We start from the raw sequence: 24,614 nt of genomic DNA on the forward strand, positions 1-24,614 counted from the left end.
TCTACCTCAAAATCAAAAGCAACAACAACAGATAAAAGTAATCTAATAGAAGTTAACTTGGCAACGGGAGAAAAAATATCACCAAAATCAATTCTTGACACCTAGGAATAACCTTTTACTACCAACCGAGCTTTGTATTTATCCACCTTTCCTTCTGTATTTGTCTTCTTCTTGAACACCCATTTGCTGCCAATGGGTTTCCTTCCAGCCAACAACTCCACCAGATCCTAAGCCTCATTTTTGTGCAAAGATGTCATTTCATCAACCATGGCCTTTTTCCATATTTTTCCATCCTCTGAATCTACTGCTTCCTTCACAGTTCTAGGATCATCATCATTAATAGATAAAGAAAAATTTTAATAGAAAGAAGATGGACTATACCATTCTGGTTGCCTTATTTCTCGAACTGATCTTCTCACACCCGGAGTTTGTGGCTCTTCATCTTCTGATTCCTCCTCTACTGTAGAGTCTGATTCTTCCTCTTTTAGCTCAAACTCTATCTTCTCAGGTTCTTTTGGTTGGACTGAACACCACATCTCGGCTGTACACAACCTTCCTTGTTACTAGGTTCCAAAGCTTATAACCCTTTAAACCATCCTTATACCCAATAAAGATGCACTTTTCAGATTTACTATCCAACTTGGTTCGTTTCTCCTTTGGAACATGTACATATGCATCACATCCAAATACCCTTAGATGTGAAAGAGAGGGTTTCTTACCAGTCCATAACTCTTGTGGAGTTTTATCCTCCAACGCCGATGAAGGTGATCTATTGACCAGGTAACATGTTGTCTCCACCGCTTCTGCCCAGAATTCTTGTCCTAACCCAGCACCAGCGAGCATGCTTCTTGCCCTTTCCATCAATTTCTTATTCATTCTTTCTGCAACTCTGTTTTCTTGAGTTGTATATGAAGTAGTCTTAAGTCGTGCTATACCACACTTCTTACAGAATTCTTCAAATTCCTTACTGCAAAACTCTCCATATTTATCTGTCCTCAACACCTTTATCTTCTTCTCTGTCTGGTTTTCCACTAGAGCCTTGAATTCTTTAAACCTGTCAAAGACTTAAGATTTCTTCTTAAGGAAATATATCCATGTATTCCTTGAGAAGTCATCTATAAATGATACCTAGTACACAAACTTACCTAGTGATGGAACCTTCACAGGTCCAAACACATCACTATGTACAAGCTCTAATATATGTTTCACCCGCTTACCACCAAAGGGGAAACTCACCTGATTCTGCTTCCCATATACAAAATTTTCACAGAAATAAAAATACATAGTGCTATTACTCATACCTTCTACCATACCTTTACCATGAAGTATTCGAAGGCCCTTCTCTCCAATATGTCCAAGCCTTTGATGCCACAGCATGGTCTTCTCTCCAGAGACCACTAGATTTTCTGCTCCACTTTCAGGAACCACAGAACTATTGCACCCATCAACAACTGTTCTACCTTGCAGCTTGTACAGAGTTCCAATCCGAACTCCCCACATCAATACCAGTGCTCCTCAAACCATCTTGCAGGTATCCTTCTCGAACATTGTTTTTACACCTGCATCATCTAACTTTCTTACAGAAATCAGATTTCTGGCCATTGCAAGAATATGCAGAACACCCGGAAGTGTTCTAACCCTTCCACCTTGCAACTTCAACTTTACTTTTCTACGACCAATGATTCTAGCCTTCCTATCATCCCCTAAGAAGACATCACCACCATCATATTTCTCATACTCGCAGAACCACTCTCTATGGGGAGTGAAATGAAAGGATGCACATGAGTCAACCAACCATGCCTCATGATCTACATGTGTACTTGAAGAAGTCAAGTACACATCCTCATCTTCATCTAAGGTGGTTTTCGCCTTTGTAGAAGGAGAATCATCAGATCCCTTTCCTTTATCAGGAGCTTTAGATTTACAGTCCCTTTTGTAGTGCTCTTCCTTCCGTATTTCTGGCACACCACCTTTACAGGTTTTCCTGTAGATTTAGATCTCCCTCTAGATTTAGATCTCCCACTCGATGACTTATTTTTGTTTCTATTTTGGGACCATCCTCATACAGACAAGGCATTACCATTTTGGCTCTCCATATTTTTCTGTCTCATCTCCTCCATCAGCAAGGATGAGACTATTTCATCAAACTGCAACACAGTTGCATTGCTACCTATTGCAATAACTAGACTATCCCACGAATATGGTAGAGAACACAACAAACTGATTCACTTATCCTCATCTGAAATTTTAATATCAACAGATGATAACTGACTTACCACAGTATTAAATGCATTCATATGCTCTGTCACCAAGTCTCCATCTTTCATCCTCAGGTTATACAACTTTTTCCACAAGAATAGTTTATTCACCATAGACTTAGATTGGTACAAAGTCCCTAACTTGTCCCACAAATCCTTCGTTGTAGCTTCCCCTGATACATTCAACAATATTGAATCTAAGACACACAATTGTATTGTGCTCGAAGCATCCAATACCATGGACCGAAAACCATCGCGTCCAAAAACATGTGAGAAAATCATGCACAAAACCATAGGTGGGTCCACCCAACCTAACATAGGTTCCAAAACCAAAATTTTCTGTGGCGCTACCCCAGACCCCATAGAGTGGGGTTACTTGCACCCCTCAAACCCCCTATGACCCCCCCGCTATGAAATTGGTGCAACGAAGCAGTGGCTTCACCCCCCCTCTAACCCCTCGATTAACTATGTGGGCTAGTCGTGGAAAGAATGTAATACAACCCAACAGCTCCTTGCTTGTAGTGTTTTCTTAGGAAATCATGGGCCTAAGTACTTTCCTTCAACCCATTTAATTTTAGGAGATATTTCATTAACTCCTTACACTAGCCAGCGATCAACGGTTTCCTTTCCAATCTAAGTTTCTCCTTGGCACAAGAAACCAAAACATCCCAAGAAACACTTTTGTTATAGTCTTAAATTCACAGTGATCAAAATTACTCTTTTCACTATTGGTTATAGTCTTAGGTTAAATTACAATATTTTCAAATTAAATTTTACATCTTTCTTGGTTGCCAAATGGTTCCAAGTCATTGTCTAGATGTCATTGCTACTCCCTCCACTTATTCAAGGTCACAAACAACCATCATGGTCATGTCATCATTTCCTATAATAAGTCATCAAATGAGTTAGTTGGTCATCAGACTGGTCATAGAATCATAAAATGCATACTTTGAGAGTTAAAATTCTAAGTCATGGTTAAGGATATTCATTTGATGGTCATCATTATCTCAGTCATCAATATCAATTTAGAGAGTCATGTCATCCATTATGGTCATCATCATGGGAGTTAGAAAAAAAAAAGAATAAAGTACATCAAGAGAATCAAGCTACATCTATGTCACATGGAGGAAAATACATCTACAACTGAAATAATCATCATATCTTTTGTATAAATGTATCATCAAGCCATATCCTAGCTCAAATCATCCAAATGATGGAGAAATTGGTCATCATGACAAAGGGAGGTAAAATTTGAATTTTCAAGTTATAAAATGCTTCAAGGAGTTTGAGTTGGTTCTATTAACAGTGATATGCATTCAAGGAGCTCAAATTCAACCTCAGAAACTTTGCAACTAAGCCAAGAAAGAAGAATTAAAGCAGTGTTGTGCATCTACTGCGCTTTTGGGAAGCTGCTAGGGTTTTTGCTACACTTTCCCTCTTCCATGGTTCATAGCTTCATTCAAGAGTAAAACCTTTCTTTTTATGTTCACACATCCTCCATGACCCTTCATTGAGCATTTTCCATCATTCCCCTCATTAAGATCCTTTCATTTCCTTATTTTCCCAAAAAACCCTAGAAATTTGTTGTGTTTTTAACCTAGGTCTGTGTTTTTCCCTTTTCACCCCTTTCTCATTCATTTTGAGAAAACAAACCTTAATTATCTTCCTAACATCTATCCCTACCCCCCATAATTTTCTCAGAATTTTTCCTACCCACCTTTCCACTCATTCCCTTCCCCCAAGTTGTTGCGCTTTTAGCTCTGTTTTGCTATCCTACAGAAACGCAACAACTAGTTGTTGCGCTTTTTCTCAAAAGGTCAGAATCAAGATTGTCAAACATGAAAAGGTAGCTAATGGCATATGGATACCAGAAAAGTACCTGAGGATACTTGTAGAGTCATGAATTTGCAGAAAATGATCAAACAATGCCTATTTTACACCTTGTTGCCCCCTTTTTAGGACTGTTGTTGCGCTTCTGGACAATCAGTTTTGGGATCAAGTTTGAAGAGGCTAAAATCATGTTTTTGAATGGTTTAAAGGCTCCAAGGTGTAGTGGACATCTCCAAGTTTCTTCACAAGTCTTCAGCAACACTCAAAACTCCATCCAAGCTATCAAAATTTCAAGCCAAACATTTGCTACGCTTTCTTAAAATTTGTTGCGTTTCTGTAAGATTTGCTGCAACTCTATGCGACCAACTTCAAGCTTGGATTCTGAACAAATGGGAAAGTGTTTTTAAAAACTGGAGGTTTTTGTTCATAACATACCCAAATAAAATAACTTTGTTCATTTTCTACACATGTATCATATATTAGGAGATATTCAACTTTCTTGGAGGCTTATTTCAGAAAATCAAATTCTCCAATTTTTCTTGTCTATTTTAGCCATTATTTTGTGGCACGGATTCCGAGAAAATGGAAATGAATTTCCAAAAATGGAGATTGGTTTTTCTAAAAAAAGATCTTAGATACAAACACCTCCTCCATTTTTGTAACATGTTTTATGGTTAAATAGATATCAGTTCATCTTTGACCTGTATTGTTTGCTACACTTCTAGGATATCCTACACAAACTTCAGTTTTTGAGGCCGTTTTCTTCATTTTTGAGCAGGATCAGCTATGCAGACATCAAGTACACATCCTCATATTTCAATTAATGTCTTCAGCAGAAAAAATTCATCAAGGAAGGTCTCCAAACTAGCGTGCAAACTTTCATTGTGCTTTTGTTACATTTCTGCTATGCTTCTAAGTAAAAAGACAGTTTTACTTTTGTAATTTGTAAAAGTCATTTTGGATGCATGTAATCAGTTAAACTAAGAGTTTATCTAAGGTTAGTAGGTTTATTAGTGGTTACTATAGTAAAATATCTTGTAATCAATGTATAGAAAGATAAGCTCTTATGGTTAAGATAAAGGAGGAAAGTTTGTTCTAATTCATCCTAGGTTTTAGTAGAGATAGGATAGGTGCATGTACCTTCTTAGTTGATGTTTTGAAGATAGAATTCGACCTCCTTAGGAGGAATTCGACCTCATATCCTATATTAGGCTGAAATTTGATGTAATTAGAGGTTGGATACTAGAGGTAGATACATTTTGGAACTGGTGTGCTTGATTTTTGGCAGAATTAATATACAGTTGCAACTATTTTTCTTGGATTCATGTGTTGTGGTCAATGGCACTGTTTTTCTCATGTTTTATTATGTAATTTATTGTTAGATGTTTCTAGCAACCATCTATACTTCTTCTTATGCTTAATCTCTTAAGTGTTAAACATAATTCATTGCCTAAATGCTTTGTTTTGTTTGAGATTAGCATTTAAGTGTTTTCCTTCCAGATAAGTGAATTCATGCATGTATGCTCACTTAGTTTCTTCTATTTGATTTCCTCACTACCATACTACTACGACAGATCCATTTGTGTCTCTAATTACATATATATTTCCTCATTTAATGACTGCAACTGATATTTTGACCTACTTGGATCTATTTCCTAAACCTAGTGCTTCTTATCCAACAAAACCTAAATCAAAACCCTATTGTGCAAAATATCTAGCCTAAAACCTTGATATTTCTATCCATATTTTGGTTGATTCATAGAGAGAGCCCTCTCTGATTTGGTAGGGCTAGCTACCAAGTCAAAAGTTTGGTCTGTGGTTACCTCTTTGGTTTCTCTTCTCAGCCTTGGGAAACTAAGGAGCGCTAACAACTTCTCCACCCCCAACCATGGAATCTTTGTCCCTTGACTCACCCTCTTTCTTTAATTCCAACATTGCATGAAATTTACATTACATCTATTACATGGCTTATATGGGTACCTTGGGTGGGGTTGTCATAGTCCTGTCCCCTTTGAGGGAATGCCACACTCGGTGTTCTTTGACACATATACAATGCCAAAATTAAAATAGGACATATATTGTTTCATGGAGATTTATACACACAGCTCTATACAATATTTACAAATATGAGCACTTGTTCTAATCATCAAATAATAAAGGATAATCAGATTTCATGGCATAAACCATGTCCCATGTGGCCTCTTCCAGGCCAAAGTGCTTCCACTACACCTTGACTTGATCTATGGATAGATCTCGAAGCATGAGACTCTTCCAGTCTAGAACGCACGTTGGATCTAGTTGGAAATCTCCCTCTAGTTCAACTTGTAGCACTAACCAATCAATCACATTATTAGAATCCTGTACATACCTTTTAAGTAAAGAAACATGGAAAACATCACGAACTCTAATTTATGGAGGTAAGGCCAGTCTATATTCTACTAGTCCAATCCTCTCAAGAATTTCAAATGGACCTCAATACCATGGTGCCAACTTGGCACATGTCCCCATCCTCAGGGAAATTTTCTTGGGTTTGATTATCAAGTAGACATGTTCCCCAACTTGGAACTCTTTTTGCACCCTATGCTTATCTACATATATTTTTTGTCTATCTTGTGCCACTTTCAAATTTGTCTTTATGATCTAAATAGTTTGTTCTTGTTGGGTGCCCCCTTCGTTGCATTGGGCATAGCGGGGGGGTCACAGGGGGGTGACAACCCCCCTGTCGTGGGGTTTTTAGGGGGGCGGTAGCCCCCCTGCACGAGGTTCGTGGTAATGCCCTGAGAAAAAAAAAATGGACCCTATATTAGGTCAATGGACATACCTATGGTTTTTTGCATGGGTTTTGCACATGGTTTTGGGCATGATGGTTTTCTACCCATGGTATTTTGTAGATCTGAAAGGGAAGTACGGTTATGTTCTAATCTAGGGTTAATGGATTGGGGTTTGTGAATGCTTCGACATGTATATATATGTATTGTAACATTGAAAGAATATAATGAAAAATCAATCCAGTAGTCCCGATTTTGGGATCCGAGGGAAAATCTCTGTGTATTTGTTTTGTGTTTCTCGCCATTGTATATTTTATGTCTTTTAAGAATTCATTTGCAGGTAATTTGATTACAGGGTTAAAACCTACAGTTCCAGGATCTTAAGAATATCAGGTCCTATGTGAATTATGTTAACTCGATCACTTAAGATAATAGGATTATTACAACTCCTACCATAAAATGCCTCAAAGGGACTCATATTTATGTATTCTTCCTATCCATTATTGTATGCAGATTCCACAAGCGAAGGATGTTCTTCCCATTTCTTGGGTTGGTGCATCACATACATCCTTAACATGTCCTCAAGGATCCAGTTGATCCTCTCTATCTGTCAATCTGTTTTGGATGATAGGTTGTGCTAAATGTTGGTTTTTTTCCCAATATCATGAACAATTCCTTCCAAAACCTAGAAGTGAATTTAGCATCCCTGTCTGACACAATCTTCTTGGAAATATTGATGAGCCCCAGAAATGGGTAACTATCTAGGCTCATTTTGACTATTATTTCCATTTAATCATCCATTCTCCATAGTTTTGTGCACGTTTTTGAATATATTTATGTCAATTGAGTGAATGGTGATAGTCACTTTGCCACATAGTCTAATGAGTATTTATTGCAGATTTTTGGACAATTTTTGGACAAGGACCATGCATTTATGAGTAGATTAGTAGCCAAACTCGAGGAAATAGGGTTGAGGACTTATAGGAGGGGTGTCTCCTGCACTAATGACCCCTTCCTCGAGTTCTCCACCAGCAGCTTAGAGTTCAAAGGCCACGACATCAATGATTCCAAGGGGCAGCCAAGCAACTCAAGTGGGGCTACTGTTATCTCCAGTTTTAGGCAGCCGGGTTCCTTAAGTTTAGGGGAACTGTTGGGGGTCCTAACTTATATAAATAAGAAGGCTTCAAACCTCAATTGGTTAGCCATTTCATAGTCTATTTTCACACTTTTTTGTAGTCTTGTACTCAGCTCATTTCCGAGCTCTTTTTGCAGAGAGTTTTGGGATGTAACTATTATTTTTTTATCAATGAAGATGAATCCAACTTTGAATCAGCACTGATCTTTTCTAGAGGGCTGAAGCTCTTGGTTTAGGGCCCAACCCAAGCTACCCAGCACCTCCTTTGTGTATTTATATGTTTTTTTCTTGCATTCATAAGCTGATTTCTATTGTTTAGGATTAATCTTGCTTTGGTAAAATAGGTTGCTTTTGATGATTAAATTAGTTGTTCTTGCTTCAAGTTGTTTAAGTAGTTTGTTGTAGTAACAGAGAAAGAACCAAAAGGGCTACCAGTAGGCCTTGATCCCCTTTCTCCCTCCTTGGGACTGTAGAAATTTTGAATAATAAACACATATTCAACAGAGATTATCCCGATTATACACTATTGCGGAATACATGCATAATACATAACCTCCTCTACGTTGATCATCAATTTAGCAGCATTAGAAACAATGAAACATCAATAGCATGCACACGTTAACACAGTATGTAACCCGGGGAAAGTTTACAGCTGAAAACCCCACACTATCTGTATATTAATGATTGAGAACATGTAACAATAGATAGTATAATACTCCTCTCAAGTATCCAGCACTATCTCCACCTGTTACACACAAATCTAGCTCAGATCCGAACAAGTCACAGGTTCAAATCTTCTCCGCTACTTTGCCTGCCTCTATTGCACAATACCAAGTGAAAATCACTCAAACTGGAAATCACGTGAGCACAGGCTATTTCACTGGGCATATATTGAGCAATCCTCATGGACATACTCAATCCATTGATTGTGCAAGATCTCATGCACAACTATAGTCACAACTGATAGCAATATCAACCTCTAACACCTGTCTCCACTGAACTGTACATGCACTGAGTTAACTGATGTATTCTTCAATTGCATTATGAGTTAATAATTAGTGAATTAATTTAATCAATTAATTCACATCACTCATCACTAGTCTATTTGCAGTTAGACTAATTACAACTAGTTTAACCAAGTCAAACTGAACACAACTCCACATCCAACTCCACAAAACTCACATGCATGAGTTCTAACTGATGTCCTGCATGCAATAGCTCAACTGACTCACAAGAAAAGCATATTTCCTTCTGACAGCTGCATGTGCCACATCCGTAGCTCAAATTGAAGTGCTCCAAGAGGATAAGATAATGTTTATAGTCTAAATATTATTATGAGACAATAATATTTGACTTTTCTTTTTTTAGCCTGGCAGTCTAAAAAATAGACTTTGATCACTCCGCTGTGAACCAAAAATAGAAGTCCATCTATTTTTCCCAATATGACCAATCATCCATAGACAGCATCCTGCAACTCATAGACCATGATCCATATGTCTAAAAATAGAAATATTCTAAAAATAGACTTTGCGCCAAAAAATACCCTATGGGCCCACTTATTGAAGGTGACTCCTTTCCACTAAGCTCCATCATCTTGTTGCATTCTCAACAGGGACCATGAATTGAGGACCAGGCACTGCTGCTGCCACCAAAAACACGTTTTTTCCTTTCATGCAATCGCTAGAGTGATGTTTTGAGTTGGAGAAGCTGATATTTGCTTGGATTCACATGATTAGACCATTTCTTGTTCATTTACCATGGCTTTCCCACCTAATTTCCTGTTCATAAAGTTATGTCCAACACTTTTCTGTTTTTAGGTCAGATTTTAGGTCAAATTAGACAAACTTTGTTTTTCTGTTCTTGCTTGGGTCAGATTTAAGAAGTAGTGGTGCAACTCACTTGAAAAAAATTCCAGATTGTCATCCCTCCATAGCACAACCTGTACCATCTCATCTTTCACAGATTCCTTCACTCATTCACCACATTTCGCCAAATTGTCCTAATTTCTGCGTTTTTGTGCAAAGTTGCTTTCTTCCCCTTTGAGAAAATCCAACCCTCTTCTTCATTCTTGATCTTCATTAACAACATCCTAGACCCTCCAACACGTTCACGCAGCCTTCATTTCCTTTTTCCCACCATTTTTCCACCTTAAAACCTCCAAAAATCACTTTCGGCCTCCTCCTACAGAACTTCCTGTAGATCCCCTGCATCCTCCTGTAGAAGTTCATGCGAGCGATTTTTTGAAGTCTGATCACAATGGAAGTCTCCAGAAGGGTACTAGAGACTTCTTAGGACCCCTCCACACCTTCCTCACCATCTGTAAAAGCCAACTCCATTTTCCTTTGCCATTAAACTACTTCATAGTCACAATGAGTCAAATCACAAGCATAATAAATCCACATGAAAATACTCAAAATTGAAAAAATATGATGTCTTTCCATTTCTCTTCAGAAGTAGCTTGAATAAATGCAATTTACATTTTCAGTAATCAATGGCACCCATCTCAATAGTTTCCATCTCTTTTCTTGCACAATTAGGATTTACTAGGGTTTGCTAGGGTTTGAGTTCCATTTCAGTTTTCATTCTCTTTATGCAAGTAGAATAGCCCCCATAGAATTAGTCTTCTACCATCACAGTAAAAGCTTCTGCTGAGAACTCATAGAAGTTGGCTTAAGCTCCTAGCAAACTTGTGCCAGCTGATCAAGTGACAACTTGCAGTAAGAGCTAGTACTTGTGCATACAACACCATCGCTTCCAAGCTTGTTACGAACTACCAGGTTGATAAAAGTAAAGAAGGGAGCCCTAGGAGTTGCAGCATTATTGCTACAATATTGGAGCTCACCAAATACCATGTAGCTTCACAATCTCCTTTACGAAGACTTGGGCTATTTCACTAGTAGAGTTGGTGGATTTATCTTCCACAAAGTGAGCTACTTGGCTAAGTTTGTCCACCACCACCATGATTGCATCATGCTGCTTAGAATTTTTGGAAATCCAGCGATGAAATCCATAAAAACTACTTCCCACTCCCATTTTAGAATAGGGATGGGTTGCAACAATCCTGCTGAGTGCTTGCATTCAGCCTTTACCGGCTGGAATTCTATACATTTTTCTACAAAATTTGCCACTTCTTTCTTCAGATTTAGCAAGTAATAGTTCTTTTTAATGGTTTTGTGGGTCTTTTGATAACATAGGTGGCATGAGTAATGCTTATCCTGGAATTCTTTCAATATCAACCTTTTTATTTCATCATTGTCAGGCACATAAAATTTTCCCTTGAATCTGATTAAGTCATCTACAGTGAGATTATATCCTTCACTGATCTGAACTTAAACAGGAACACAACAACTTACAGATATAATCATAAACATAGATATGCAATAGAAAAACACTTCATTTCATTAATAGAAAAATATTGAACTATACTTACAAACAGAATCGAAATAAGATAGAAAGGTAGATGGTAGCTTATCTCTGAGAAGATATGTGGTGGCTACATGCCTCTGAACTATGTTACAATGAGTCTCAAGGGTCTGTTTATTATTGGAAAATATGAGAAAACCATAAAAAACCAAAATCCTAACCCCAAGAGATGTAACACCAATAGTTTGTGGGCCTCATTGGGGTTAATTGGGTGGCCAACTTCCCGGGGTCGTAACTAGGTCATATTATCTCCGTTTGGCGCGTACGATACCTTGTTAGAAAGGTCTCACCAAGTACTATAAGTTTCACCACATGCTCCTTCCTATCGCCATGGGCCTGTCATGGACCCTAAAAAATCATCATTTAGGGGATCCCAAAGTGTATCCACACTCACTCAAAGAAGAGCTTAGCAATGGCCTCTGTTGTGATACTCTTCTTGTAGACCGCCATGATGGCCATCTTAGAGAATTTCTGGATGACCATGAAAATTCAATCATTGTTGTGCTTAGTAGAAGGAAGGCCTGACATGTAATCCATGGAGATAGATTCCCAAGGCCGACTAGGAATAGGTAGAGGAGTATACATGCCTTGCTTCTTGATGTTTGGTTTGGCAATGCCACAGACAGTGCAGGATCTAATTTACTTCCCAACATCTTGACAAAGTTTTGGCCAGTAAAAATACTTTTTCAATACCACCATTATTTTCTCTACTTTGAAATGTCTAGTGACACGACTATAGTATGCCTCCGAAATCATCTTGGCACGCTCACTTGAAGGAACATAGATGTGTCCCAAGTGGCATAATAGTGCATCCTGAAGGTCAAAATTTGGAGCTTGCTTCCCTTCCAGGAGTGTCTCGTATATGTTGCTAAATTATCAATTGCTCTTGTAAAGATGCAGCCACCCCGATGTCTCATGCCAACAGGAGTCGAGCACAGTGATCAACGTGATAACCGGTGGTCAGTTGAGGCAATCAATGATGTTATTGGTGTTTCCCTTATTATACTTAATTTTCAAATGGAACTGTTGTAGATAGGTGGACCATTTCTGATGGTGATCGTTCTACAAATTTCCTTGTGTCTGTATGAACTGTAGAGGTCAGTGGTTTGTGTGGATGACTATTGCCTTCCCCATAATGTAATGCTTCCATTGATGGAAGACTTGTACAATGGAATACATTTATGTGTCATAAGTGAGGTACTTTCAGAGTGAGTCTGAAAGCGTCTCACTATGGTAAGCCACTGGACGCCCATGCTGAGTAAGAACCACACTAATAGCATAGTTAGAGGCATTTGTATCGATCTCAACTGGTTGTTGTGGGTCTGGTAATGTGAGCATTGGTGCAAAAAAGAGGCAATTCCTCAAATAGGACAATGTTTTTTGTTGGGTTTCCAACCAAAAATACTTTTCTTTCACTCTACCCTTGGTGACTTGACTTAAAGTCCAAGTGATATGAGAGAACCCCAACATGAACCTATGGTAGAAATTGGCAAGACCTAAAAAGATGTGGAGCTCTATTAGAGTGGTTGGGGATGGCCAATCCCAAATGACTTGTATCTTGGATGAGTCCACATGTACACCCTGCTCATCAATGATGTATCCCAAATATTGAACCTGGGTCATGCCAAAGGTTCATTTCTCCATGTTAGCACATAGCTTGTGTTGTCACAGGGTTTGAAGGACCTGTTGAATATGGTGGAGGTGCTCTTCCCAACTCTGATTGAAGATCAAGATGTCATCTAAACACACCACCATGAAGGCATTTGTTAAGGGTCGCAAGATGTCATCCATCAGTCTCATGAAGGTTGCAGCGACATTTGTCAAACTGAACGGCATGACCAACCATTTGAAAAGGCCCTCCTCGGATTTCAAGGAAGTCTTCCACACATCGGAGGGTTTGATAGGCACTTGGTGATAACCTGAATTCAAGTTAATCTTGCTGAAATATTTGTCCCCTTTGATCTCGTCTAGAAGGTCATCAATCTATGGGATTGGGTACCTATTCCATACAGTGATCTTGTTCAATGCCAGATAGTCAATACAGAGCCTCCAGGTCCCATCCTTCTTTTGTACCAAAATAATCGGGCTCCCACAAAGTGATGAGCTTGGCCTGATGTGTCCTCTTTGCAATAGTTCTTGAATCTACCTCTTAATCTCATCATTCTCTAGAACAGAGCGTTGATAGATCATTCCATTGGGTAGTGGCGTGCTTGGGGTCAGATAGATGGAGTGCTTGACCTAATAGTGTAGAGGTACCCCTATGGGGGAGGTGAAAATATCCCTGTACTCCTCCATGACCTTATCCATATGTTGTTGTTGTGTAGAGGAGCCTTGCCTGGAAGCTGTGGCCACAACCTTCTTCATGCCCTGGGGGCGAATCATAAGGAAAACAAATTTCCTAGTTTGGGAAATGATCTTACTGCATTGCTTTGTAATGATCAAAGAGATGGTGTTAGGTGGGGCCACCTTTGGTATCCTGTACAACTTATTAGCCAAAGTAATAATCACAGAGCGAGGTCTAGACTCATATACAACATGTCGCTTCCACAAGTATGGTTATCCTAACAATACATCACAAACTTCAAGAGTAGCAACATCACATAGTACCTCATTCATGAAGGGCTTGATGTTATAGGGAAGGTGGCACTGCTGGCTGACGTGAAGCTTTTGTCCTCAGTGAAGCCACTCGATGGTGTATGATTGTGGATGTATTATAGTCTTTAAGCTCAGTCGCTTCACAACCTCTACTGAATGAGATTCTTTTGGCTCCCGCTATCGACAATGAACTACAGTGGAGAAACCTTCACCCACATCTGTGAGTGGAAGATGCGTTCCCCCTCCTCTCAATCTTCAAGCTCAATATTTTGGATCTTGGTGGTGACCACAGTGGTACTAGGCTCTACATTACTGATTTGATTCCCTTTATTAGTTCCCTTATCAGGTTATAATTTAGAGTCAGAACATGTGTCTGATTTGGAAGCCTTCAGCTTGGCCACTAGTGACTTCTTGGCCCAACACTTGTATTTTGACTGGAGCTCTTATAGAACTCACACCATATTCCTTTGTCCTTCTTCGTCTTCAGGGTGTTGTTATTTGCTTGTGGCTTCCGTGGGCTATCCTGGGTAGCCCCACCTTGGCTTGGTCCTTTGTTATGTGGTTTGGGGGTGCCTTTTCCTTGCCTTGGATTTGCAGATCCAAAGTCCTGCTTATTCTATTTAAACTTCTACTCATTATTGACAACATACTGATACGTCGTGCCGAGCAAGGAAATTTCAAAGAACTCCATCTTGTCTTGGATGTACTTGTGTAGACAGTCGCAATACTTGAGCACCAAATGCCACTTAATATCCTTGATACCAAGCTTCATGCGAAGGGTATGGAAAATATTTGTGAACTCTGGCACATCTTGGTCCCTTCCCTAACATAGCGTGGTCCACTTTATCTAGCTCCCAACAGGGTAATATTGTTCCTTGATGGCATCTCGAAAAGAATTCCAAGTGGGTGCATCTGAAAACAACAAGGGTTCACTCTCATCCTTTTGTTCACAATAGGTTTCGCACTAGTCCTTGACGTGTGCGGTGGATTTGAGAAGTGAAAAAGTAATATTTTTCCGATTGGAAAATTCATGAACTGAAAAATATCCTTCCAATAGATTTGACCATTTATCTATAGCATCTGCATCTATCCAACCTTCGAACATGGTAATATCTAAGTTAACTTGTACCTTAAAAGGAGTGGCGCCTCCAGAGTGGCTTTTGGATGAAGATGCATCGCCTGTAGGTTGCCGTCAAAGGATCCGGGAAAATTTATACATCATTTCATCCCTTTGTCACTCGAGGGCTTCCTCAAGCAACATTTTGAAAGGATCTCCTACCCCCTCGCCTTTCTTTTCTTCCTCCATGGTAGGTCATCAGATTTTGTGAAGTTGATCTTGCAATGGTTAAACCAAATCAAGCCCTAACTCCTTATACCCTGACCTCGTTGTGGACATGCAAAGAAAAACAGAGAAATAGCAGTCCGCTCTAATACCACTAATCTGAACTTAAATAGGAATGCAACAATTTACATATATAATCATAAACACAAAGATGTAGTATAAAAACATGTCATTTCATTAATAGAAAAATATTGAACTATGCTTACAAATAGAATGGAAATAAGACAGGTTAGGCAATGGTAGCTTATCTATGAGAAGAGATGTGGCAACTACATGCCTTTGAACTTTGTTACAATGAGACTCAAAGGCCTATTTATTATTGGAAAATATTAGAAAACCCTAACCACAGGAGATGTAACACCAAGAGTTTGTGGGCCCTGTTGCGGTATTTGGGCAACCAACTTCCCGGGGTCATAACTAGGTCATATTATCTCTGTTTGGCGCATACAATACCTTTTTGGAAAGGTCTCTCCGAGTATTATAGGTTTTGTCGCAGGCCCTTGCCTATGGCTATGAGAATATCTTCGACACCAAAATAATGTCATTTAGGGGGTAAAAACTGCTTTGGATGTTCAGGACCCGAAAAATTGCTAAAAATAGTAAATGTTGAAATGAACAAGGAAACAGACGAAACTAACTAGGGGGCATGGTGGAATAGGCAAGTGGCCACCAATACCCACCTAGATCATTCACCCTCACAAATTTGATGGAATTTTTCTTTCAATTGCTAGTATTTTTCATCCTGTTTCCCAACATTTTTAATTATTTCTTCTAGATTTGTTGGATACATGGTTACCGCTCCCAAGTGATTTGCTTGGAGCCTTCTACTCAAGGCATCAACAACCTTGTTTTCCTTACCTTTTATGTACTTAATTTAAAATTCAAACTCGTTGAGCATGGCCAACCTTCTTGCTTGTCTAGAATTCAACCTTGGCTGTCCAAACAAGTTTTTAAGTCCACTATGGTTTGACATGGGCATGAACCTCCTACCCAGAAGGTAGGGCCTCCACATATTTAAGGCATAAATGATAGAATCCAATTCTAAATCACGTGTCACATAATTTTCCTCATGCTTATTCAAATTTCTAAACTTGTAACACACTACTTTCCCTTCTTTCATTAAGACTCCGCTGAGTCCCTCCTTGTATGCATCTATGCACACTACAAAATCCTTGTCAGGATTTGTTATTCTCAACACTAGCGCACTAGTGAGAAATTTCTTTGATTGCTCAAAACTTTCTGCACATTGTACAGTCCATTTAAATGATTTCCCTTTCTTCTACAAGGTTGTAATGGGATGACTGATTTTGGAAAAATTTCAAATAAATCTCCTGTAGTATCATGCCAATCCCATGAATTATCTAACCTCACCCACATTCTTTGGAGTTGGCCACTCCCTTATGGATTTCATCTTTTCAGGGTCAATTGCTACGCCTTCCTTATAGACTATGTACCCTAGGTAATGTATCTATGACTGGAAAGAGTCACATTTGATGAGTTTTTCATAGAGTTTATTCTCTCTCAATAATTGTATTATTGCAGCCAAATGTTTTTCATGTTCTTCCTTTGTTTTTGAGTAGACTAGGATGTCATCGACAAACACTATGAATTCTTTTTCCAAGTAAGGATGCAGTACTCCATTCAACAGGCACATCAACATAGATGGGGCATTGGTGAGCCCAAAAGGTACCACTATGAATTCGTAGTGACCATACCTTGTTTTGAAAGAAGTTTTATTGATGTCATCTACCTTGATTCTCACTTGATGGTAACCTAACCTCAGGTCAATCTTGGAGAAAACTACTAACCCTCTTTGTCGGTCAAAGAGATCATTGATTATTAGTAATTGGTACCTATTCTTCGTGGTTACCTTATTCAATTGTCTTTAGTCAATTCACAATCGAAAGGTTCCATCTTTATTCTTTACAAATAATACTGGTGCTCCCCATGGAGACACACTTGGCCTTATATAACCTTTCTTAAGCATCTCCTTCAATTGTAATTTCAGCTCAAGTAATTCTACAGTGCTCATCCTATATGGAGCCTTGGATGCTAGTGTTGCTCCTAGTATCATCTTAATAGAGAAATCAAACTCTGTGTGAGGAGGTAATCCAGGAGCCTCCACTAGAAAAACATCTTCATGCTATTGCAAAATATGATACCTTTGGAGCAATTCAACCTCCTTGTCTTCTACTTTTTTTCCAGCTTCCTTGTTCTTGGAAACTTGTAATGAAAACAACACGCATCCCTTCTTGTTGATGCATTTGGCGTGCATAGAATTGATCAACTTCACTGAGATGGGATTCTTGTTTCCTTGCCATAGTATTTTTGTTCCTTGCTCAACTAAGCATTCCATTGCTTTCCCATAGAAATATACCTTGGTTTGGTGTAAGTACAACCAATCCATGCCCAATAGTATGCCATACCCACCCAACAGAAACACATTCAAGTGGTCTATTTTAGGCATGACACTGATCTCCATTCCACATGACTTTACTGAATGGTTGATTCTTCTCCTCGTGCCATTGGCTAGTTGAACTAGTCAAGGCTCTCGATGAAATTTATTTCCCAATCCACACTTATCAACAAGTTCTAGGCTAATATAGCTATAATTAGAACATAGATCAATCAAAACAAAAACTATTTTCTTTTTTAGCTTACCTTCCATCTCAATGATGGATGCCTGGTGATTTGCTTGGTGATTTTCCACCATTGTGTAGATCCTTGGTATACTCTAAGCCACTTCACCCACTATACTTGCCTCTTGAGAATTGTAAATATTTGGTCCAACATTCTATTGATGTGGGAAATCTCTCCTCTTGTGATCCCCACCACAGGTCCAACACTTGAGTGGTTCTCGGCCTTCAAACCTGGGTTGTGATGATGTTGGTTGCTAAACATTTTTCTTAGCAACAACGTTGGGTTTTTGTTGAGACTTCCATGCTTGAACTCGGTGCTTCACTTCCTTTATGCTTGGGTTTTTCTTGGGCCAATTCTTACTACGTCCATCATTTCTCTTGGCCTTTCAGCTACTCCTAATTTCAAGCCTGCATTTTTCTTGTTCATAACAGTGCCCTAATTTCTTGATAACATCCTTCAAGGATTGGTGTTCCAGCAATTCAATCTTATCCTTGAATGCCATAGGTAGCTCTTTGATGAACCTCTAAATATTGACCTTCTCATCCTTGATATATGGTACATATCTCAACAGTTCCATAAATTTGGTAACATACTCATCACTGGTCAACTAACCCATTTTGAGTTCATAAAACTTCATTGCTTTACTTTCATAATATTGTTCAAATAGGAATTGATCTCTGAAGAGCTTCTCAAACTCTCCCCATGTCAATTCCTTCTCAAAAATGGCTCTAACATTCTTCAAGTATTCCCACCATATGTCGGCTTTTCCTTACAAGTTGTATGAGGCAACTCTAGCCTTCATATTCTCAGAATAATTATGTATTCTAAAAGTTTTCTTCTTTCTTAGAAACCATGCTTTCGCATCCTCTACTTTCTTCATATCCCCTTTGCCTTCTTAAAATCTTTAGGAATATGCTCCTTTTCCTTTTCCTTGCTTACTGAGTGATGGTGATGTCGAGAATGGTGATGTCTCCGAGTAATTGATTTAGATGGTCTGCTTGAATACTACATTTGCATGTTGGTCTTGTTCACACTCCAGGAAACTCTCCTAGGTTGCAGCTCGGAGATGCCTGGTAACATATAATCTTCAATATTGTTCTCAGAACTATTGTAATGGATGATGGGTTGGATCAAGTAAGATAACCATTTCAGCTCTATTCTCATTCAAGACATGCATGAACACCCTCAACAATACAAGGCTTTAGACCACTAATGCTCAATAGTTTATAGATTCAATGGATAGATGGAGAATATTGACCGTACCAGCATATTTCATACATAAACACATATGAATGGCCAAATACAGGAAGTAAATGAGACTTGCAAATCTAATTTATCAATGCAGAGATAAGATGATAATTATCTGGCATTAGACACAGTAGAAAAAATGAATAACCTATTCAAGTGCAAGCGTAGAACAACAGAGAAAATGGACATTGAACATATAATAGCAAAAGAAGCTTATATTGCTAGTGTGAAGATGAGAAGCTTGAAGGAACAGAGGAGGAACAATCTCCAGAAGTTGAACCCCTGTTACATCTAGTTTTCAGCCTTTCATAGGCCTTTTACAATGCTCCTAAGCTCTCAAAGGCTCTGAGTCTTAATCTATCCTCTCTGTCCCTTAACTTTTTGATTCCCTGAACAAGCAAGCATGGCTCAGAGGTTTTCTCCTTCTTACAGAGAAATAACCACCTTCAGGTGGTTTGCTGCACTGTCTGGGAGCTCTCTCATGCTAGAGATGCTCCATGATCACTTGTTGGTTTTGATAAGTTGCGTTGTTGATGCATCATGATAGATTTTGTTTCAGGTTGTCTTGTGCTATAGATTCCCATGATATTTCTGTTTCAAGCTAGCTATGCTGTCTACTCCATTATCTCTATTGTTGTGGCTATGTTGGGCATGTTGTGTTGTGTTGTGCCCTTTCAAATGTTAGAAATGCATGCTTTCTGTAAATACAGAGCAACGTTGCCATATTGTTTCTGTTTTAAATAGAAAACACAACAATATTGAGAAATCTCTCCCCTCTCTGTCCTTTTCGGACTTCAAAATTCCTCAAAAATGGTTTATATCCATCGGGTCCACCTTTGGGGTGATATCACATCTCCACCGTTGATTTGGGAGTTCTAGATCCAACGGTGGTGATCCATTTCGGGTGGCTCTTTTGTACTAGAGGTAACTACCCGATGAGGGTGGTTTTCTCTCTCCTCATCCTAGACATGTGGCGGCTGCTATATGGCATCGCGCAGAGCTTGGCCTAAACCACTTATCACCTTTGGCTTTCCCGAAATCCTACTGTTTTTGTGATTTTCCCTTTATATTGGAAATATGTTGAAACATTGGAAATTATGAAAAACGGCCTTGGCAGACCTGAAATGTTTATATATTTCATTCCCAAATCCTTTTAGGTCCAGGCCTCATCGCATTGATGTCGCTCTATGGCTCCCCTTTGTATTTCGTTATATAACAAAAATATGTAAAAATGCATAAAAACTAGCCTTTGGCAGACTTCAAAACTTTATATATTTCACTTCCTAGACCCTTTCGAGTCTGCGCTTCATCGCTATCAGCGCTACCCTATGCTCCTTTGTATTTCATTATATAATGAAATACATGGAAAATGCATTAAAACTTGCCTTTCTGTGGAGCTAAAATATTATCACATATCGTATATATGACCATCGGGTCCAATTATCGCATTGTGCATACACCTGTGCATAGGCCCCACCCCTTGGTGCTGCTCCGCTGCAATATAGCGATGCGATCCAATCGCAATTGCTAATCACTCATGCCCAGGGCCTTTTCTTAAATCAACGATACCTCATCGATTCGACCTGCCGATCCGGTCATTGGAGATCGATGATCGGCGGGTCTTGCACCTATACTTAAATCATCCTCTTTTTAGTGCCAATTGCGATTAACAGCTTAGATCTAGGTCGTTGATTGGCCAGATCTAATGGTTGTTGTTCTTTCACTATTTAAAGCCTACGATTTTGGGTTTTCATGGTTTTCAAGCGTTTTTTGCCTCCCGATAATGTATTTCCGCCCTTCCAAGGGCTCTCCTCTTGTGCCGATTTTTACCTTTGGATGATTTTGAGCAAATGTTGAAGATTTCAAGAGCATTTTTGGATCCCTTAGGATGATTTTAAGAAAATTTGGAAACTTTAAGAGCATATATGGATCCGATTTTGGGCCTTTTGTTAGCGAGGCTAACACTGGCTCCTTCTGGGGATATAATCCTCCTTGTGAGGTTTCAAGGATCATAGATTAATGCCTTTCCTGAAAAAACAAAATCAAATCTTCCTCCTAGTGTTCCATTGGGAGGGGAGTCTATTTTGAAATGAAAATAAAAACTAGAAAAAAACATATTTACAATAACAAGGCTTTAAAGCCTTAAACGAAATAAATTTTCAAGAACCGCCCATTTACTGGGCTACCAAAAGTATCTCCTCCTTCCAGACTGTGCAGAATGAATGTATTGTTCTGCTGAATTTGAGCAATGACAAACGAACCTGTCAATAAGGAGTCAAACTTTCCATGATTACCTTTCTCTTCTTTAAATGCATCCCATTTAAGCACCCAATCACCAACTTGGAAATTGTCCACTTTTTCCTTCCTGTCAAAGGTTTCTTTGATTTTCTTCTAATGAGCCTTTGACATCTCAACCAGTTGCTCTCTGATCTGTTGTAGTTCAACTAGGTTATTCATTCTTCTTACCATGTCATTCTCTTCATCTTGTTCTTCTTGCAAGAATTTAGCCATAGGGAGAATCAGCTGGATAGGGAAAATAGCATCAACACCATAAACCAACTTAAATGGAGAATTCCCTATGGACTTTTTGGTGGTAACTCTGTCAGCCCATAGTGCAAACTTCAATTTGGAATCCAAGCTCTTTTTGTTGTCCTCTGACAGTTTTTTGATTACCCTTACCAGACTCTTATTAAATTATTCTGCCAAGCCATTGCCTTGAGGATAATATGAGGTAGAATGTACCACTTGAGTGCCCATGGATTCAGTCATGTCCACCAATTATTTTTCCTTGAAAGCTACTACATTATCAGTGATTAGTTTGGTTGGGCAACCAAATCTAGTGAAAATATTCTCATTCAAGAACTTTATGACAACTTGATGATTGGCATTCTTAGTGGGTATAGCCTCAATCTACTTGGTGAAATAATCAGTGGCTACTAAGATCCATTTGTGTTGGCCACTGGAATGTGGGTTGATCTCACCTATAAAGTCCAAGACCCACTGTTGGAAGGGACCATTGACATGTACTAGCTTCAAGCGCAGAGATTTTAGCTATTGTCTTCCTGCAAACATCTGACACTTGTCACAACCTTTCACAAAAGAAAACACATTAGAGAACAGAGTAAGCCAATAATACCTAGCCCTCAGGATTTTGTGGGTTGTGGCTTTCCAATAATGATGCCCTCCACAGATGCTAGAATGGAACTGGTGTATGACTTCCACAGATTGTTCTTTATCTAGACATCTCAAGAGGATTCCTGATGGGTCTTTCTAATGAAGCAGATTTTTATTTATGTAGAATTTTGCTGATCTAAGTTTAATGGCCCTGGCTTTACTTGAGCTAAGCCCTGGAGGGACTTCTAGCTTTTGCAACAAATGAACTATGCTGGAATACCATTCACAGGTGGCTAGATTTTTAGCCAAAGACTGATTCTTCTTTTTCTCTTCTACTGCTCCCTCTGTCTGCTCATCGTATGAATTTAGACCCATGCAATTTATGTTTAACAAGCTGAAATTTTATTCAGCCATAAGTTTAGCCAAGCCCTGGCCTTTGACAAGCTTAGTGGGCTTCACCTCTATGTTAAAATCTATGAATTTTGCAATCCATTTAGCTCTCTTTCCATCAATATCTGGCTGAGTTAAGACATATTTTACTAAGGCTGAAGGTACCTATGAAACCACTTTGGAATGAAAAATATAAATTATGAATGCCTTTAAAGATATATGAGAGCATAAGCTTGTTTTTCAATAAGGTCATACCTTATTTCATCATCACGTAGAGTTTTGCTAAAAAAGGCCACGGGGTGCTCTATGCCTTCATCATTTTCTGCAACAGAATTGCTGCAAGTGTATCATAAGAGGGAAAAGAGAAGATACAAAACTCCTTAGTGTAATCCGGGATTATTAGAGTGGGAGCTTCCATGATGGCTTTCTTGATGGCTTCAAAATAGCTTCTTGAAGCATCTGTCCATTTTATTTCTGATCCTTTCTTCAGCATGGAAGTGATGTGCTTTACTAGCTCTGCAAAGTTTGGAATGAAACTCCTTACAAAGTTAATCTTAACCAGGAAGGATTGTATGTCCCTTTTTGACCTTGGGATGGACAATGTCTAAATTTCTTGAACCCTTGCCAGATCAATCTTCACACCTTTAGTAGAAACAATATGTCCCAGAAGTTTGCCTTCTTCTAGAGAAAACTGTGACTTCTTTGGGTTCACCGAAATTCCAAACTGTTTGCACTTTAGGAAGACCTTCTTTAGATGCTGCAAATGGTCTTTGTGACTGCTGGAAAAGATTGTTATGTCATCAAGATAAATAAGGACAAACTTGTCCTTCTCTCCCACAAAGGCTATGTCCATGGCTCTCTAAAAAGTAGCCCCAGCAGTCATTAGTCCAAAAGGCATCTTAGAGTACATGAAAGTGCCCTAAGGAGTAGTGAAGGTGGTCTTTTCCTGATCTTCTGGATGTACAACAACCTGATTGTGACCTAAAATCCATCTAAGAAAGACATGACTCTGGCCCCTGAAACTCTTTGCAGCAAGTGTTCCATCTTAGGCAGGGGGTAGCTATCATTTTTAGAGCACTTGTTCAAATTTCTGAAGTCAACACAAAGCCTGATTTCTCCATTTTTCATTCCTACTACCACAAGGTTAGCTATCCACTTTGAATACATTAGGGGAACTATGATTTTGCAATCCAACAGCTTCTTGATCTCTTTCTCAATCAAAGGCAATAAGAGAGGGTTGATAGGTCTTAAATTCTGCTTAAAAGGGGTGGTGTTTTTTTCCAGTGGAATCTTATGCTGAATGATGCTTGTATCATAGGCTTTAATATCACTGTGTTCCTAGGCAAAAATATCAGTGAATTGCTTAATGAGGGTGCTATACTCAGAATTCTGGGTAGAAGACAAATGAGTGCACAGATTGATGAATTTCGGATGGGCTGGGCTCCCTATATTATGTTTACAAATAACAGACTCATTTTCTGTTTTGGCAGGATTATAAGGCACATCGATATGATCAAATAGCTTCTCTAGAGGCACCAATCCTTTTGGTATATGATTACTAGGCAGCTGGACAATGCTTCCTCGGTTGATCTCGTCCTTTAGCTTGGGCTGGCCACATTCTTCCATGGTTTCATTTTCTTGGTCAATGTGCGTTTCAGAAAATTCCTGAACGACTTGTAAAAACTTGTTACTTTCCTCATCGTCTTCAAAAACTCTCCAATATTTGACATTGTTAGGCAGAGATAGTCTATATTTTACCTAAACTTCATACGTTAATTTAGGAGGCAAAGGAGGAATAAACGTGCTAGCAGACATGGCAAGGGAGTCAGCAAGTTGGTTCTTCATTCTCGGAATATAAGAAATGTTGAAAT

The sequence above is a fragment of the Pinus tabuliformis genome, chromosome 7, assembly GCF_031772625.1.
Source record: "Pinus tabuliformis cultivar Carrire ecotype Pingquan chromosome 7, CPIR1, whole genome shotgun sequence".
Lineage (NCBI taxonomy): Eukaryota > Viridiplantae > Streptophyta > Pinopsida > Pinales > Pinaceae > Pinus > Pinus tabuliformis.